This window comes from Chelonoidis abingdonii, chromosome 4 (genome assembly GCF_003597395.2).
Source record: "Chelonoidis abingdonii isolate Lonesome George chromosome 4, CheloAbing_2.0, whole genome shotgun sequence".
Lineage (NCBI taxonomy): Eukaryota > Metazoa > Chordata > Testudines > Testudinidae > Chelonoidis > Chelonoidis abingdonii.
The window spans coordinates 80760860-80780755 of record NC_133772.1 but is presented as its reverse complement, the minus strand read 5'-3'; the positions used below and the strand labels follow the sequence as shown (position 1 = coordinate 80780755).

General features: G+C 40.5%; 1 protein-coding gene across 6 annotated transcripts in view; it reads right to left on the bottom strand.

The window, feature by feature from the left end:
- FUT8 (fucosyltransferase 8) overlaps positions 1–19896 on the bottom strand; it is a 235515-nt gene that overhangs the window by 85705 nt on the left and 129914 nt on the right. Inside the window, exon 2 of one of the 6 annotated variants that reach the window (XM_032776066.2) lies at positions 1540–1710. The exons of 4 other annotated variants lie outside the window; for them this stretch is intronic. The gene's annotated coding sequence lies outside the window, so the exon portion shown is untranslated. Of the gene's footprint in view, positions 1–1539; positions 1714–19896 lie in introns of all 6 variants that reach the window. One more of the 6 variants, XM_075065320.1, reaches the window with a different exon arrangement.

Here is a 19896-nt window from a genome sequence, read left to right as displayed (position 1 = left end):
TTCCAACATGGCCTGAATCATGGCATTTTGCTCCTGGACCTTTGGCCCTCACCTGACACAAACCCCTAGGCCAGGCCACCTATGTCACAGCCCTGACAATTATCAAGGAAGGTTGTGGAATCTCTCACCAATCACCACTGGCATTAAGGCTCTGAAAACCCCAGATACTGCTGGGCTCTGTTCAGAGGCACCAGAGAACCTAAGGTGACAAAGCACTGAATTCTGGATGTTCCAAAAAGCTGAGGTTTTGGGCCATCAAGGTGCCAAATTTCCAAGGCACTGAGGTATGAACCATCCATGTTACCAGGTTCAAATCTCTAGTGGCACAGAAGGCAAAATCTCAGATAGACACCAGGGAACTCAAGGCTCTTGAAGCACTGAGCCCCTGAAGAATGGAGTTCATGGAGCATCAGGATTCTCCATTCCCCATAAGTGTTACTACAGCATCCGATGTATATTGCTAAATTACTACAATTTATAATTTAAGTACTGACTGGGGGTCAGTGCTGTACAAGATCTCTCTTTTCACTTATATAAAAGCTAATGAAGTTTTGTTTTTTTCCTCTTTTTGCCACTGGAAGGGAGGATTCATAGCCATCTTATTTATTAGTAGTAATAGTCACAACAGTAGTTTCTAGAAACTCTACAACGAACCAGGATGCAACATTTCACAGAAATCAACTGCCTATACAAGAATACAAATAATTTTCTTTTGGACATCATTCAGATGACCTCTTCGAATCTCTATCACAAGATTTGAAATGTCAAAAAGTAGCCAATCCAGGCATTACTGTTAATAGTGCAAATGGTATCTACTGTACAAATGTTTTAGAAACAAACTTACTTCAAACCAAAACTGAAGAATAGAGTCAGCCACAGACTCAGAAAATAGGCGCAGAACCAGCCAAAACAGGAACTGTTGAACTGGAGTGGAGGAAGTAAAATGGGGCCAAGCTGGGGCCACTTCTACTCCTACGCCCACCCCCAGCACCTCTCTGAATTGACAACTGTGCAAACGAAATATACCCACAAACACACTGATGCTTCCCCTCTCACCTGCCATATGTACTTGGGAGAAAACTGTAGCGAGGAGCCAGCCACAGACTCCAGCCAGTAGGGGAAGACACAGCCAAAGCAGAGGCCTTTGATACTCTGGACTTTTGGCACATGTACTGTTTTGACTGGACTTTCTCTGTCCTTTGGTGACTGGTTGTTTACTCCAACCCTCTCCTTCCTCCTGGTCTCTTTACCTGAGCTTCACTCCACACCTGCTTCTCTTACCCTCTTCTCCTCACTCTGTCCCTCTCACCCACTTCCCTTCCCTATCCTAAGTAAACCCCCTCCAAATAAAAATCATGGAACTAACATGTTTGGCTTAATGGAAAAAAACATGAGAAGGTATGAGGGAATACAACCCATTCAGGGGGAAAAAATGTGGCAGAACAGAAGAGAAAGAAAAGCATTTGGTGACAAAATGGAGGAAGGAAAATCAACATCAAAGATATTAGGAAGATTAGATAACCCCACTCTTCACATTACCTTTCTAAACTACATACACATCTTCCATGGTTCAACTTTAATTGATTTCAGTAAAAAATATTTTCTCTGTAGCTTTCTTGAATATTGCTCTCCTCTTGTTGCTTCTCTGTTCTTCCTTTTATTTGTCACTTAGTTCCTCTAGTCTCCCTCTGTCCTCCCCAACTTGTTTCCCTGCTAATAACAAGTTATTATCAGTACTGAGGAAACCATAATATTTAAATGATCTTCTACAATAAGGAATTAAGAGAACTGCTATTGAGTGATCAGATAAAACTTTTGAGTTGCAAAACTGACTTGAAAATATCATGAGAAAAGCTTCTTGGAGTTTTAGTACTTCCATTTCTGGCAGGAACTAGAAAGTATAGAAAGGAGCAAAGATTAAACAATGAAAAACAATGTATATAAAACTTTTCAAACTTTACAAATGTCTTGATTTGGACAACAGGATAAAGTTCAAGTTAATTTTTAATTTTTGTCCAATGATACAGCAAAAAATAATTGGTAAATAATTAAACAAGCTAAGTGGTCAATAAACATGTACACAGGACATGCTGGAACACTTTACAATAGATAGAAGTGTCCTGAAGACTGTAGCTTGTTGTTAAATGCATATAAATATTAAATGTTTTTTATCCTGCAGGATTAAAAACAAGGTGTAAAGATTTTTAAGCCATATGAGAAAGGAAGATTTAGTCAATATCTCAGTGAGCATTAAATATGAACATAAGTGAATACTAATTTGACCTTCAAATTTCTAATGCTTTTTAAAATTTGATTCAACAGCTAGAACATTTTCAAAAAATGCAGCCAAAAAAATTGTACTTCCAAAATTTTGGGATAGCATCACATGCTTTTAGAAACTGTTCACTTACAGTACAGAATTTTACACTAAATGTTGATGTTACCAAGAGCATAATAAATAACCTTAAGATATGCACCCTTTTCTCTCTTACCTCATCCTCTTAACAGAATACAATTGGTAGTAGAGAGCAAAGTACACATGATGAGGAAGTGCAAAGCAAGATAATGTTTTATTGTCTTCAAATGAAAACTGGCAATGAACCACTCAGGAGATAAAATTAAGCTTCAGAACTGTGTTCTAACTTGCCAGCTTCCAAAAACATTTTTCTGCTTTGAAGCTTTTCAGTCTTCTACTGTACCCACTCATCCAATTATTTTCCCCATGATGAATCGACTTCTGATACAGTAATTTTCCTCACTGATCAAAAGAATAATCTTAAAAACATGCTTATATAGTACATTCAGGGACTGGTAGCCAGTAGGACTGGTAAGATGGCTGTCAATTCTTCACCAAACTCTGGTAACAGGTGTGTGAAGCCTCAACAGATGTTTTAAACAAAGCTTCAAAACCAGACAATCTGTTAAGGTTTGATAAAACTTCTCTGGCATAAATAGTGACATTCACTTGACCAACATCTCAGACCACTCTGGATGTCTATTGTTCTTCAAATGTTCTGCTCAATGTCCTGTATCTAAATAGGAAAAAAAATTAGAAGCAGAAAATACAGATTCCAAGTACAAATTCTTCTAATGTTTTATTAGAAGACCATTATCTACTAGTGACTTATTTGAATTTATTAAATCTGTTTCGATTGACAGTTGAAAATCTGAAGATCACCACAAATAAAAGCATTGTATGTTGATGTGCACTCCCAAGAACCCATAATTTAAATGGTTCAGTAGTCTGCTTCTTCAGTTCAGTCTTAGTTTTTGTCACAGATATTTTTCTTAAAAGATACTGCTATTCCAGCATCATCATCATCATCAACTGGATTAAAGAAACTATGGCTCATTGATTATAAGACAAATGCATAACATGACTGCAGCCGACTAAAGGCTTTGATACATAATAAATAAACACACAGTACTTTTACAGCATTTTTCATCAGTAGCTCTCAAGGCTTTATAAAAGAGTTGTATCATTCCCATTGTATAAATGGTGAATTGAGGAACATAAAAGGTTAAATGACTTGCCCAGGATCAATAAGCATGTCAGTGACAGAACCCAGAATAGAATACAGGTCTCCTGACTCTCAGTCCTACATGCACTACATGCTTCCTCCATAAGGCAAATTGTCCAAAGAAAAAGTCTACTGTGCATTTTCAAACTTTGCCAGAATACAAGTGACTAAATATTTCAGAAAGCTGCTGAGTAGAAGCATACATCATCAAGTAATGTAAAATAATCATTATGATCGTACCACCTATAGCTATCTTCCATTATAAAACACTGTCTTTTAGTTTATCATCAAATAAATAAGACCATTTTACAATAAGGATAAAAGTGGTGCCGGAGTATTTTCATCAAAAACTTTAGGCCCAATATCTAGACAGTGTGTTATACTTGGCGTAAATATAATTTGTTATAGTGACAATATAAAAGGAAGGAAGGAAAAAGTCCAAGAAGACCTTAAATATACCATAAGATGCACTTGAAGCATGCATGGCAAAGCTGCTATTACCAATGTGGAGCCAATTCCTTACATTTGCGGCTGTGATGATTACTGGTCCCTGACAATCCAGGAAAGGCACCCCTATGGAAAGATCATGAGGATGCTTCCATTATATTAGGAAATCCTGGACTACTGAAGTTGGGATGCTCTTGGCCTGTAGGACCTTCATGTGGGGCTCACTGAGCCAAGAGGAGGAGAAGCAGGACCAAATGTGCTTCCTAGCCTATCAACTAAATCTATGAAAGATGACACGACTCAAAGCATCTGGAGGATCTCTTTGATCAGATAATCATCTGATTTCCCAATGTGAGCTAGTGAAACAAAAGCCTTCTTAATTCTAGAGACCTATTTCTGGGAGGGGACAAGTTCACTCTTCTTGATGTTTATTAAAAAAACGCCCAGGCAATTAAGCAGCTCCACTGACTCCTGAACCTTCCCCCGTCCAAGCCTCCACAATTGACAGTCTTTCAAGACACTTTCTCAGAGTCCTCTACAAGATAAGACAGGACTTGCTCTATAAGCAAGTGAGCTGGGGAGGCTCTTCCTCTCTTGGAAGCACCCACCTCAGAATTTTCTTGCCACAGAAAGGATCAAGGTCATGTCATAGTCCATGCAATGCATTGTTTGCTACATCAGTCCTATTGTCACTGGCCACAGCTGTAGGAACCTGTCTCACCATGAAGGTTTCAGTGGTGTTGTAGCCATGCTAATTCCAGGATACTAGAGTCAAGATGGTTGAGGTAATATGTTTATTGGACCAACTTCCGCTGGTGAAGAGACAAGCTTTTGGGCATTCACCTTGAAGAAGCAGATAACTGAGGCTAAGAAAGTAGGTGCTGTTGGTAGGAAGGATTCTGCCAAAAGTCTAGAAATCAGGCAGAGGGTAGAGCTGCCTGCAACAATGTAATAAAGTGCAACAGCTCAGATTTCAGTATAGGTTCCTCACACAATGCAAATTTTGATAGCAACTGTACCACAGCTAAAGAGAATACAAGAAAACTATGTGTGCCAACACAACAATATATTGCAAAAGGGAACTCAGGGACAGGATAGGAGGCAGGGCAATTGGGAAATACTCATTCACTCTTAGAAAATTAGAAATTACAGAAAAGTAATCATGCAAGCTTTTCTCCTCCCATCACCCCTATTATGTAGTCTAGATAACGCAGTGGCAGACTTATTTGCCATTCTCAAGTCATGTCATGATCCTCTTTACTGATTCAAATAGAGTTCAAGGAATACTATAATCTCTGCAACTTAATAATGATGTAGTGTTACACACAGTTTTGATTATTTCTCACTCAACTTCCTTTGAATAGCAATACAACTAACAGCAACTTCATTTTTACCTACAAAAAGGGTCTATGAAATTTACACTACTAAAAATAATGTAAGTGGTCATGATCTGGCAAGTGACCATTCAATTCTATTGAATTCTTCCTGGAAATAGAACAGTAAGAACTCAATTTATAAGGAAATCAGTTTTGCAAATATTTTGCAGTATGGTGATTATCTGGATCACTTTACAGATAAAACCAGATTTGCCCATATCATTGTTATCTATAAACATGTAAAATTGTATATCTATCCAAAGTGTTACAGATAATGAAATTAAGTGTGTGCATAGTTTCTGATAGACAGAATAAATGCCTTTTGTATTTACCTTCTGCCAGGCTAATATGCTCTTGTAGCATTGTAGAGACCCACAAACAGTCTTTATTGAGCACCATATTGACAGAAGAAAAAACACAGTAACTTTTCACTCAGGTGCTTCCAAAGGCATTGAAGCGATGCAAGTGCATAAAGCTGCATGAACCTATTATAAATCATAAGAAGAAATGCCACACACAGGAGTGCAAACTATTCCCAAAGGGGACAAAGAACCAGCAAACTGGGAAGATCTGACACAAACATGAAAGTCACAGAACTACATGAAAACAAATGTTAGAAAACTATAAAAAAAGAGAGGATTGTTTTATCTTGTGATACCACACAAGCACAAATGAACCTAAAGCCAACCTTGCCAACACTACCAAGCAAATTTTTACAAAAGTATGAACCATTCTTGATTGATCTCTATAATAAATTACATACAAAAAACTGTATTAGAAGAGTATTATTTAAGTTGCCAAGGTAGGAAATGCCATGTATGTTTGTCTATGCAACCTTAATTTGCCATTACACATTCTACCTGCACACTAAATGAGGCAGCGTTCCCAGGGAAAAAAATAATATGTGATCATGTAATTAAAGATGACAATGCATATACACAATGGGGCCAAATTAAGGTCACCGGGGCAATCATAAGCTTGGCATTTCTTAACTTTTGAGTGCTTGGCTTTATTACCTAAATTATGTTATTTTAATGTAGTTGTTTTGTATGTAATTTCCTAGGGCTCTTTAAAAGACAAAAGGTAAAAATCAAATTTTATTATATACAACTTCCTATCATGAATCATCAGCAGGTTTTGAACCCTGCACCTTCAACACTATGGTACTGATTTTTAGACTTCAGCTACAAGACTAACTCCACTGCACTGGCAGCTGGGGAAAGATTGTTTTCCCAGAGTGACAGGATAAGTTGCTGGCACAGTGTACTGGGTTCAAGGGGTGGTCACAGAATCTGATTCAGCTCTCTCTCATTTCCCCACCCCAACACAGTGGAGAACTCTTGCCCCATGTGGTGCCTTCAGAGGGGGAAATAAATAACTGGCACCAGGTACTGGGACAGGGAGAGGAAAGGAAAGGAGGGACAGAAGCAAACCTGCCTTGACTTTCTCTCTCCTCACCTCACTAGTAGAGGAGGGAGCTTCTGTCCCATATGGTGCCCTAGGATGGGAGGTAGGGGCCTGTATGCTGGGATCTCATGCCACATCTGGAGAGAATGAGGTGGGAGGTTGTTAGGGGAAAGCCCACCTTGGCTCTCATCACTCTCCTTTCTCCCCCCGCATCCAGTTACAGCTGTTGTGACAGTTCCCAGCGTTCCCAGTACAGTGGCTGCTGCGTTTACAACTCAGCTAAATTTGCATAAAATTTCATAGGACAAAGAAATGTTACTGCTATATAGCCTCAGAGGTTTCTTCCTTCTGAATATCAAAGACCTTCTGCAAATAATGGAAGTGTCGAAGTTTCTCAAAGAAAAGGGCACAAGAACTCTTTATAATAGAAAATGTTAGGTAATCTAAATATAGGGATAACTACCAGCACTAAGCCCCAGCTTTCTTCAGTATCCAAATGTATACTTTCTCCTTCCAACCACCACCAATCCCTGGGGGACCCCACTCAGTCTCTTTTCATTTTGAGAATTAGCCTCTGATATCTACTCTCTGCTTCCTAGCTTTTAAATACTTTCAAAACTCCTTGACAAGAACTTACTTCTCACCCCATGGCAACCAAGTTACCTTCGGACCTTAACACATGTATGAAATAAATTATATCTATGTGACATTACCAAATCACCAAGATAAGCTGCTATGATTCTGCAGAATATTCTCCAGGAACCTTACAGGACCTAAGGTCAGAAAATCAAAAGGGCTATAGAAACATTGTTTTGTATATTCTGTTATTCTGTGTTATCTTTTAGGCTACAACATATTTCCCTATGACTATATCATACTATTGCTTTAGCATTCAACCGGTGAACTGGAGAATAAGAAGGGAATGCAAAATATAAAAATAAAGAACCCTCTCTCAGTTAGGGTGACCACATATCCTGATTTTACAGGGACAGTCCCGATATTTGGGGCTCTCTCTTATATAGGTGCCTATCACCCCCCACCCCCGTTCTGATTTTTCACACTTTCTATCTGGTCACCCTATTCTCGCTCTCTCTCTCACACACACACAGTACAGAAAAAGAAAAATGAGTACAAAGAGGTCAGTGACAGAAAATGACAGAAGAAAAATATGTATTGAAAAAACTTTTTAATAGCAACTGTGCTAGGCACGGTACAAGGAGAGACAGATGTTCCACAGAATGCCAGACTATCAACGAAAATTGTGGCAACTAGACAAATGTAATCATGTCACCTTCCCCATCCCTCACTATCATGAATGGCACAGCTGGACACAATACTAAATCATCTACAACCCCTGGAACCCTCCTCCCACAAATTCACAATTGTCCTGACTAAGGGCTTGTCTACACAAGAAAGTTTTACTTGTTATAATGTATAGTTAAACAGATATAGTTATATCAGTTGTGACCCAAGAATCCCATAATGCTACCTTGCAAAGGGGTTCATAGGGGTTACAAGGGTCTCCTCAGTCTGGCATATACATTCTAGTTTAACAAATAATATCATGTGATGTCTCAAAATAAAAATGGTGTCACACTAGTTGGTCATCAATGATTGTGAACTCACGTCTGAATGTTATGCAAGGAACTATTTGTCACCCTGGAGCCAATACCCTCCCAACCCTCCCAAGGCGGGCTCCCGGACCATGAAGCCAGAGAAGGAACCTCTGGTGAGCATACCTTTGTAAATATAATATGGGGTTTAAAAGCAAGTGTGTTTAATGATTAATTTACCGTATGGCAAACCAGTAGCAAGTAGTCTGGAATCATTGCAGAACAAAACCTTGCAGCAAATGAGCCCGGGCTTCGGTGGTTTGTCTTTGGCTGAAAATAAATGATCCTCCATTAGCCATGCGGTGGAGGTAGGCCCGTTAATGGCTGCCTGGGATCTTCCCTGATACTAGCCACGCGATGGGGTATGTTTGTGTCTGAAGCAATCATCCCAGAGAATTGGGTTGGGGGGAGGGTTTGGATTGTGCTGCACATTCACCCTAAAACCACAGCCCCTCCTTTTAAATGGCCAACCCAATGGGCTTTGCTTGGTATGGAAAAGGAGGGCGCTGCTGTTTGAAACCATTCTCACATGTTATGAAGGTTGAAGAAGCCAAAAACTTTTGCCTTACCATGGCTGCCTGCAAGCCGAATTCTGTTGCCTAGCCGAGCATGTGATGTCTCACACCAAAACGGCAGGCACTCAATATAAGAAGCAAAATGCGACCTTGTAGCAAAAGCACATGTGCTATGTAATGTGAATCGCTTGATTCAGTGTGAAATAGTCTTCCCTTTGTTCTCTAAAATGTAACTTTTTAAATACTACTCTCCCTTTTTTCCTCCCGCAGCTGCAAATGTTTCTATGCTCCCTCTATCATCTCCATCCCAGAGGCTAGTACAAATTAGAAGGTGAAAAAAATGGACTCGCGACGAGATGTTCTCAGAGCTCAGGCAGTCCTCCTGCACTGAAAGAGCTCAACAGAATGCATGAAGGCAAACAATGACAAAGTCCAGGAAAGCGTTAAATGAATGTGATGAGAGGAGGGAGCAGCACGCTGAGAGGAGGCTAATGGAGGAGCAAACTGACATGCTCAGACTTCTGGTGGAGCTGCAGGAAAGGCAGAAGGAGCACAGACTGCCGCTACAGCTCCTGTATAACCACCTGCCCTCCTCCCCAAGTTCCATATCCTCCTCACTCAGATGCCCAAGAAAGCGGGGCGGAGGGGGGGCAGGAGAGGGAGGCTACAGGCACCCAGCCACTTCACCCGAGAGGATTGCCCAAGCAACAGAAGGCTGGCATTCAATAAGTTTTGAACTGTAATGTGTCCTTGTCCTTCCCTCCTCCACCACTCCACCCGCTGCTTCCCTCCTCACCCACTCCTCCCACTAACTTGCAAGTTTTCCCCCATTTGTGTGATGAATTAATAAAGAATGCATTATTTGGAAACAACAACTTTATTGCCTCTGAAAGCGGTGATAGAAGGGAGGAGGTTGGCTGGCTTACAGGAAAGTACAGTCAGCCAAGGGGGTGGGTTTTCATCAAGGAGAAACAAACAGAACTGTCACACCATAAGCCAGGCCAGTCAAGAAACTGGTTTTCAAAGTTTCTCTGATGTGCAGGGCACCCAGCTGTGCTCTTCTAATCGCCCTGGTGTTTGGCCGTGTGTAATCGGCCGCCAGGCAATTTGCCTCAACCTTCCACCCCGCCATAAACATCTCCCCCTTATTCTCACAGATATTGTGGAGCATACAGCAAGCAGTAATAACAATGGGAATGTTGTTTTCGCTGAGGTCTAACCTAATCAGTAAACTGCACCAGCGAGCTTTTAAATATCCAAATGCACATTCTACCACCATTCTGCACTTGCTCAGCCTATAGCTGAACAGCTCCTGACTACTGTCCAGGCTGCCTGTGTATGGCTTCATGAGTCATGGCATTAAGGGGTAGGCTGGGTCTCCAAGGATAGCTATAGGCATTTCAACATCCCCAATGGTAATTTTCTCGTCTGGGAAGTAAGTTCCTTCCTGTAGCTTTTCAAACAGACCACAGTTCCTGAAGATCCGAGCATCATGCACCTTTCCTGGCCATCTCACGTTGATGTCAGTGAAACATCCCTTGTGATCCACCAGTGCTTGCAGCACCATTGAAAAGTACCCCTTGGAGCTTACATACTGGCTGCCAAGGTGGTCTGGTCCCAAGATAGGGATATGCATTCTATCACCCCACCACAGTTAGGAAATCCCACTGAAGCAAAGCCATCTACTATGACCTGCACAATTCCCAGAGTCACTACCCTTGACAGTAGCAGCTCACTGATTGCATTGGCTACTTGGATCACAGTAGCCCCCACAGTAGACTTTCCCACTCCAAACTGATTCCCATTGACCGGTAGCTGTCTGGTGTTGCAAGTTTCCAGAGGGCTATCACCACTCGCTTCTCAACTGTGAGGGCTGCTCTCATCTTGGTATTCTTGTGCTTCAGGGCAGGGGAAAGCAAGTCACAACATTCCATGGAAGTGCCCTTACACATGCGAAAGTTTTGCAGCCTTAGGAATCATCCCAGACCTGCAACACTATGCACTCCCATCTGTCTGTGCTTGTTTCCCGGACCAAGAATCGGCGTTCCAAGGCATGAACCCGCCCTATTACCACCATGATGTCCAAATTGCCAGGGCCCATGCTTTGAGAGAAGTCTGTGTCCATGTCCTCATCACTATCGTGATCGCGCTGTCGTCGCCTCCCCGTCTGCTTTTGCGGGTTTTGCACATACTGCAGGATAATGCGCAAGCTGTTTACAATGGTCACAGCAGCAGCAGTGAGCTGAGTGGGCTCCATGCTTGCTGTGGTATGGCGTCTGCAGGAAAGCAGCGTTGCAGCATAAGCACCACACACATTTCCCAAGGAATAACACACATACCCAGGAGCCCATGACAGACAACATGGAGAAATTCGCTATTGAGGCAATAGCAGCAGAGCAAAGTTGCAGCGGAAACAGTGTATGAAGATGGTTTGCAGACTTACTGCACCATCTGCTGCCAGCATCACCCAGGACACAACAGCGGCGGTGTCAGTGAACTGAGCTGAGTGGGCTGCATGCTTGCCACGGTATGGCGTCTGCGCGGAAAAAAGGCGCAAAACGATTGTCTGCCGCTGCTTCCACGGAGGGATGGGAGATTGACGATATGTACCCAAAACCACCCGCGACAACGTTCTTGCCCCATCAGGCATTGGGATCTCAACCCAGAATTCCAAAGGGCAGCAGAGACTGCAGGAACTGTGGGATAGCTACCCACAGTGCACTGCTCTGTAAGTCGATGCTAGCCACAGTAGTGAGGACGCACTCCACTGACTTAATGTGCTTAGTGTGGACATACGCAATCCACTGTATAAAATCGATTTCTAAAAATCAACTTCTATAAAATTGACCTAATTTCGTAGTGTAGACATACCCTCAAAGAGGTTGCTTGTTTAGCCTAACCAAAAGAAGGCTGATGGGAGATATGATTGCTCTCTATAAATAGATCAGAGAAATAAATACCAGGGAGAGAGAGAAATTATTTAAGCTCAGTACTAATGTGGACACAAGAACAAACGAATATAAACTGGCCATCAGGAAGTTTAGATTTGAAATTAGATGAAGGTTTCTAACCATCAGAGGAGTGAAGTTCTGGAACAGCCTTCCAAGGGCAGCAGTTGGGGCAAAAGACATATCTGGCTTCAAGACTAAGCTTGATACATTTATGGAGAGGATGGTATGATAGGATAGCCTTATTTTGGCAATTAATTGGTGTTTGACTATTAGTGGTAAATACGCCCAATGGCCTGTGTTGGGATGTTAGATGAGGTGGGATCTGAGTTACTACAGAGAATTCTTTCCTGGGTGTCTGGTTGGTGAGTCTTGCCCACATGCTCAGGGTTTAGCTGATCGCCATATTTGGGGGTCAGGAAGGAATTTTCCTCCAGGCCCAGGGCAGATTGGCAGAAGCACTGGGGGTTTTTCACCTTCCTCTGTAGCATGGGGCACAGGTCATTTGCTGGAGGATTCTCTGCAAGTTGAAGTCTTTAAATCATCATTTGAAGACTTCAATAGCTCAGATATAGGTTAGGGGTTTGATACAGGAGTGGGTGGGTGAGATTCTGTGGCCTGCATTGTGCAGGTCAGGCTAGATCATCACAATGGTCCCTTCTGACCTTAAAGTCCATGATTCTATGAAAGCACTGGGGAGAGCTTTGGGTTTGAAAATCTTCTTTAGACAGTAGGGCAACTCTTTAGCTATGACTCTGTTTTGTATGTAACCATTTGTTTCCAATATTTTTACTCAGTATTACTTAAAAATAAGTTTATTATTAAAGAACAGAGATTTGTTTTCATTATTGGTGCCACTGTGTTAAACAAATTGGTGATCATGAGTTGAATCTTACAAGCTGGGTGTACTGTTCCTTTGGAACAGCAGGCCTGGTAATTCTGCGAGTGTCCAAAGGATAAGAGACTGGACACTACAGGGAATGCTCTGAAGACTCAGGGGTTAATGAGTGCCTATCGCTACCAGTTAAAAGAGAAAGGCCAGTTGAGACTTGGAAGGTGATTGTGTTGCTTGAAACTGGTGGTTTCAAGAAGCTGGTCCACAGCAGGCACAGCCAAGAGCTCCTCATGCTAAGGACACATGGTGGAGCCATGCCTCACCACTGTGGATACCATCACACTACTGTAACTCGCAACATGGACACTCTGCGGTGAAATAAGGGTGGTGCGCGTGTGTGCATTAGCTTAAACCTCTTGCAAAAACTAAAAAAACAAAACCACTCATACTTGAATATAAGTGTCCTCATGGGGAGTTATACCACTATAAGTATAATGGGTTCAAATTTTATATTCCTGTTGAAGACAAGATCCGCAAACTCATGCTAGGCTGCTTTTGTTTTTTTTTTTTTTAACACAGATGAGAGCTATATTCCAGGTTGGACACTCTTTACAGTGTTTCAATATCTCATGGACAAAGAACTGGTGTACAGGCCTGTCAAGTGATTGTTAAAAAATATCTACGATTAATCACACGTTAAACTAATATAGAATCATTATTTAATTATTTTAATGTTTTTTATTTTCAATATAATTGATTCCAATTACAAACACTGAATACAAAGTGTACTGAGTCTTTATATTTTTTAAATTTGCACTTTTACTATAAAAACAAAGAGATAAGTATTTTCATATTCTCTCATTTACACAATGGTTAGTCAATCTCTATTCAGGAAAGCTGAATTACAAAGGTTTATTACTTATGTCAAAAAACCCCTGCATTCAAAGATAAAGCAATGTAAACTTAGAGCCTATAAGTCCACCAGTCACTTCTTCTTCAGCCAATCGCTCAGACAAAACAAGTTTGTTTACATTTGCAAGAGATAATGCTTCTGCTTTCTTGTTACAGTGCACCTGAGTAGAGAAAACAAGCATTCACATCGCATGTTGTAGCTAGCGTCACAAGATAATTTATTTGCCAGATGCAAAACAAAGATTCACATGTCCCTTCTATGCTTCAACCACTATTCCAGAGGACATCAGCACAAGAATGCGGACTGGGGCCCTACCAAATTAACACCAGCCCATGTAAAAACGCCATCGCCGACTGTGACATTCTGGTCTTTTGTATGTGTTTTGCCCTATACTATACAGACTTCACCGGGGAGACCAGTGTTGCTCAAACTGGAGATCCCGACCTAAGAGGGATGTGGGGGTGGCACACAAGGTTATTGTTAGGGGGTCGTATTGTCAACTCTACTTTGCACTGCTGCCTTCAGAGCTGGGTCGTGTGGAGTGTGTGGTTGCTGACGGAGGTCCAGCTCTGAAGCCAGCAGCACAGAGAAGGAAAACCATACCATGCCATCCTTACTTCTGCCGTATGCAGCGGCCACTCTCTGCCGCCCACCCAGCTCTGAAAGGCAGCCGCTGTCGACCGACGTCACGCAGAATAAGGATAGCAGTACTGCAACCCCCCTACAATAACACTTTCAGACCCCTACAATTACAACACTGTGAAATTTCATATTTAATAGTCTGAATTTGGTAAGGCCTCTACTGATGACATATCTGCTTGATAACAATCAAGCAGTGCAGCCAATCACATGTTTCATTTTCATTACGAGAGTTCAGATGTTATATGCAGAACAGTTTTTTATTTTTCGGGTTGGTTGGTCTTTAGTTTCTGCATCGGCTGTTTGTTGCTTTCTTAAAGTTCAAAATCATAGCCAACACCCTCGTACCACACCTTCCAGATTCTTGGATAGTCACTTCAGACTCTTGAACGCTGGGTTCGGAGTGCTAGTAGCTACTACTTTAGAAATCTCACATTTCGGTACGTCTTTGTGTTTGGTCAAATTGCAGTGAAGTGTTTCTTAAAAGGAAACAACCTGTGCACTGGTTCTCATACAAGACCTGCAACATGAAATATTGCGCAGATGAGGTAAAAAAGCAGTGGAACACTGACTTCGGTTAGCCAATTGATGGTAGATCCATCATACACATTCTCTTCCAAGCAGTCCAGTCACAAATTTAATATAAACATCATTTTTTTCAAGCGTCATATCAGCATGAAAGCAGTGTCCTTTCTGGGAATGTTGGCCAAAGCATGAAGGGGCATACGAATGTTTAGCATTTCTGGCACATAAATACCTTGCAATGCTAGCTACAAAAGTGACATGTGAATGCCTGTTCTCACTATCAGGTGACATTGTGAATAAGAAGTAGGACTGAGTGGATTTGTAGGCTCTGAAGTTTTACATTGTTTTGTTTTTCAGTGCAGTTATGTAAAAAAAATTCTACAGTTCTAAACTGCACTTTCACGATAAAGAGATTACACGACAGTATTTGTATGAAGTGAATTGGAAAATATTTTGTCATTTTAACAGTGCAAATATTTGTAATAAAAAATAATATAAAGAGAACACTGTACACTTTGTATTGTGTTGTAATTGAAATCAATATATTTGAAAATGTAGAAGAACATCCAAAAATATTTTATAAATTTCAATTGGTCTTCTACTATTGTTTAACAGTGTGATTAAAACTGCAATTAATCACAATTAATTTTTGAGTTAATCACATGACTTAACTGCGATTAATCGACAGCCCTAGTTTTTACCTTATTGTAGCAAACCCCAGGTATAGCTGACATTGATGAGCTACATCAAGGTAAAAAGAACTGTTCCTTGTATCCTCTAGGATTTTATATCCAGTTGGCTAACCTGAGTTAACTATCTTAATGTAAAAATACACCACTTTCTACTGTGAAGATACAGCATTTGGGTTTTTTTTAGGAATAGTTGTTCTAGCCCCTTCTATCACTGATCACTGTGATCTAAAATAAATGTCTAAACCCAGATGTTATTTTTTATAACAATAGTTTTCTCTCTCTAATTCTAATTCAGACATCTTTGAAATTGGGAGGTATTTTTTGTTTTAATCGATGGTCCCACGTGCATTAAAACAATCTCTTTCAAATACAGATGCTGAATCCACTAACTCTTGGCTACTGCTTTATTTTAAAGATCAGCATAAATTATCATAAAAATATAAACAATGTATTCTAGGACAATTGTTTTAAATATTATTCTATTTAGAGAAAGATGTGAGATACTGACAGCCCATGTCACATTTATGGCTTCTTAGATATTTGTTATATTTATCTGGTTGTCCAAGAGATGCCTCCTGCATTCTTGAGGAGTAACCACCCTTTCCCCCCCTCCCCACTATAGTCTTGAAAATGCCCCACATCTGATCTCAAGCATAAAAGAGAAATCAAAAGTTATAAAAAAAATATATCAAATGTGAATGCATGCTACTGGGGAACAGCAGACTAGTGGAGGCTCCCAGGAAGTCAAGTAAGTTTACCTGGTTCTGTTCATCTGCTTTTTCATTGGTATTAATGGATGCAGCAGATAGGCAGTTGTAGTAAAAAATAACTAGTACATTAGCAGCCTTGTCCTGGTTTCCTTTTTTCAGCATCTGGTGCCTCACTAAATTAGATTCCTCCTGACGTCTGACTCTTTCTCCAGTTCTACTCAGACTACAGCCTTCCTGTTTTATAAACAAATTAAAAACAATAAAGTTTCCATCCCATACAAAATAGTCTGTTTTATGTGATTCATGCACTGGGCACAGCTGTTGAAGGGAAGTCTTGCAGGGCAGATGAATCCAGTCAGACACACCGAGCAAACGTTTGGTAAACTCTCTGCTGCACCCTGGAGAGCAGGAGAATCATGGGATTCTACCCTGAGAAAGGTGAAAGCAAAAGACCTGTAACGTCAAGGGATTACACTCAGACACAAAGGGGTCAAAGGTGTACATAGGTCTTAGATGTGACAAACCATCTCAATTCTGCAGTGCCCCACTACTTCAGGCTGCAGTAGATTTCTCCTCAGCAGCAGCAGCAGCAGGGTTTTGGTTCGACATTTCATCATCAGAAGCTGTACTAGAATACACAGGCATCCCTGTGACAACACATTCTTGTGCACCAGTAATGGTAAGGATACCATTTTTATAGTAGTCTCTGATGTTTTCACTGGCGACTCCACATTCTCACTGCTTCATGGGAATGCTGGAAAGGATGTGTGATAGTCAAACCACCAATGATGAGAAAATGTTCTGAATTCTTCAGAAACAAGTTGGGGTCTATTGTTAGCAAATACAGTGTCCAGAACCCCATATTGCAAAGTGTTTCATTTGCTAATCACTTCCCTAACTGTCACATCAGGCAGAGTATTCCAGAAATTGGAATAGTAACATAAATGTCATAAAATACTGTTTTTCCTTGAGGGTAAATAAATTCACTGCAATCGCCTTCCACACCCTGGTAAGAAGCTCATGTGGCATGAGAGAGCCCTGCTGTTGGTTGCCACAAGAATGACATATCTCACATTTTTATATATAGGACAACAATTGCGCATTCATTCCCCGACCGTAAATAAATCTTGAACTTGTCCTTTTCTTCCCACAAAGAGTCTGAAATTACTCAGATGCCACACCAACCTAGTCCCTCCTTGAACATTCTGCAGTTCCACTACTCAATTCTACACTAGTCCATGGCAGATGCTTTAATGCAGATAACAGCACCGTAGAGGCAGCTCTAACTTGAGACAAATGAGTGTCTCCAGAGATCCTTATGTTGGTTGGGGATAGCCAGAGCACAGCAAGCTCTGGGCACATCTCCTGACCTTCCCTACCCCCTGAATTGAGGGTTGTGGGAGGGAGACACAGGAGCCAGCTACACCAGCCTGTGCTGATTGGGAATCCTAAGAAACCCCAGTAGGGGACTTGAAGGAATTAAAGGTAGCTATAGAAGTGGGAATCTGCTGTGATAGCTATAGAAAGATTTTGCCAAATTTTTGTGCCACTAATCTGGATAGAAAAAGGCCACAGAAGATAACTGAGGGATTTTAATGGACAAATGAACAACTGGTTTACCTTGTTTTTCCTGATGACATTGTCCTGCTTAGTGCAATACATGGCTTAATGGATGAAAAGACTCAGCTTTTTGCAATCATAGCAAAACAAGTTGGTTTGTTCATCAATAAGGGGGAGACAAATATATATGGCTATCAATATTCCCAAAGCAACTATGAGAGTAGACAGAGAAACCCTAGAAGTAAGTCATTTTACCTATTTAGAGAGTGAGATATGCAGTGATCGCTGCACCATGCTAGATATCAAGCAACAAATAGCAAACCACTTTCATCAACCTGAAAAGTAACATTACTGACATTTACACAAATATATACATTTTTAACACCAGCATCATGTGTCTTCTCTTTATGGAGCAGAGTCATGGAACTCTGCAACAGAAACTGATAAGAACAACTCATTCCCAAGTAAATTCCTGCAAAACATCTTCAGAGTTCACTTCAGAATTTCTTGCAACATCAGAAATTCTAAAGAGAGCAAACCAATCAATAGCATAAAATATGGAAAGAATATGATGATAGACATTTAGGATACGCTTTAAAAATGTTACCAACATTACTTTTAGATCAAGTGATAATATGGATACCATCTGGAAAGAGGAAAAAAGGCAACCTAAAGAAACATTTCACAAAGAGAAAGAAACCAAATCAATCACCATGACATTCAGAAGTCTAAACAGACTAATAAAAGACTAAAATAAGTGGCGGAAACTGATGGATACCCTGGGCATCTAAGGTTGCAGGAGGATAAAGAAAAGAATATAGATAGTGTCCTCAGAATACTTGCAAGATTATAATCTATTTTAGACACAGTGAAATGGAAACAGTTTAGGTATATCAAGGTACTGTACTGAGAAGTGAAGAAAAAGGAAAATGTTATTCTTGTGTAATTTTAAATGCTATGAGTTACCGATCGGAAAGGACAGTACTATCATCATGGCGAGACATCAGTCACAAGACTAAAACCCCATAAATTGAGGTCTAATAGTTTGCAAGAGGGAAGAAATAATATTTTATAAGTTTATAATTAACACTGATATATTTCAGTGGCAATCAATGGATCAAAGTAGTGAATTCCAGCTTTGACCAATATCAGACAGATAGGCTATATTTCAGATTTCATACATGGAGAAAGAATACTGCTCCTTCGGTAAGGCTAATAGTTTTTCCAATACATAATTCTGTTGAAAGGACCAGAGGAAACATAACTACAGTATTTCTGATTTTTTCAATCCCACTTTCCCTTCCTACTCTCAGAAACAAATTAAACATTTTAGGATACTTTTCCTAAATGTATAATACTCTCAGAAGCACTAGGAAAAATGTCAATAGGTTAAGTAGTTGCCTTCAAAATCAGTGTTTTTAATCTAAAAGTGACAGCTTCAGGTTTCTGGACTTTCCAGTTCTAGTCTATATGCCTTTTCTTCAAAAGACATTCTTACAACAGATTGGTTATCTGACCTAATTGTACAGATATTTGAAGTCATATTAGAAAGTTTAGCACATGCTATGATTAGCTCACAAAATATATACAATTAACTAATACTGATTGACATTGATGAGGAAAACAAACCACACACTTGTCCAGGTCAGGAAGGTATAAATGGTCAGCCCTAGAAATGTGAACTGTCAATCCTGCCCCACAAAACCCGCCATCAGTATCAATGCCTTAGGGAACAAAAAAGGCAGCAATAGAGCCTCAGAGCAGAGCTCTCTTGACACAGGGATACTGGATCTGAAGCAGAAAAGACCTGGAGTGTGCAGTGAGGAGCCCTGAACTGGGAAACCTACAAGAAATCAAGCCTGGGGAGAAGGCATTGATTGCATTAATTGATCAGCAGACTAGAAGCTGGTGGTTGACCATTTATCATAGCCCCATTATGGGCAAACAGAGGGAGTCCTAACCAGAAATGTACATACTTGGTGCTTCAAAAGAGTTAACTTTCCCAAAGCTGATAAAACTAAGTGAAATTAATAGGGAGGAAAAAATTAGACAAAATCTGAATGAAAATTGGGAGGTGTTTAAGAAGAGTTTATTAGATGGCTAAAAAGTCAATTTTATAATAATAAAAAAGGACAATTACAATACATAACAAATGGAAAAAAGGGATATAGACAAATCAACACATTCAGATTTAT